This window comes from Myotis davidii, unplaced genomic scaffold, assembly GCF_000327345.1.
Source record: "Myotis davidii unplaced genomic scaffold, ASM32734v1 scaffold333, whole genome shotgun sequence".
Taxonomy (NCBI): domain Eukaryota; kingdom Metazoa; phylum Chordata; class Mammalia; order Chiroptera; family Vespertilionidae; genus Myotis; species Myotis davidii.
In genome coordinates, this window is record NW_006285266.1 from 457,824 (window position 1) to 458,123 (window position 300).

The window sequence follows — 300 nt, forward strand, 5'->3', positions numbered from 1 at the left end:
ACTGCAGACAGCACGGTGGTCTCCAGGCCTTTATTAGGAAGGTACAGAGCGCGGCAGCCTGTCCGACAGGCCTGTGCAGGTTGTAACAGTTCAGTGTTCTCCAGGTGACTCGGGGAGCGGGGTGCAGAGGGCAGGAGACCCCTCGGGGCGTCCTCCCCTCCAGGGAAAAGGCACTGGCTCGGCGACTCTCTGCTCCTTCCCGAGAAGGCTGGGTTATGTATACACAAGGGTGACCGGGCGGACGCAGAGGAATTCAAAGCTAAATACAGCTAATGAGGGGTGGGGGGGGGGGGGGGGGGG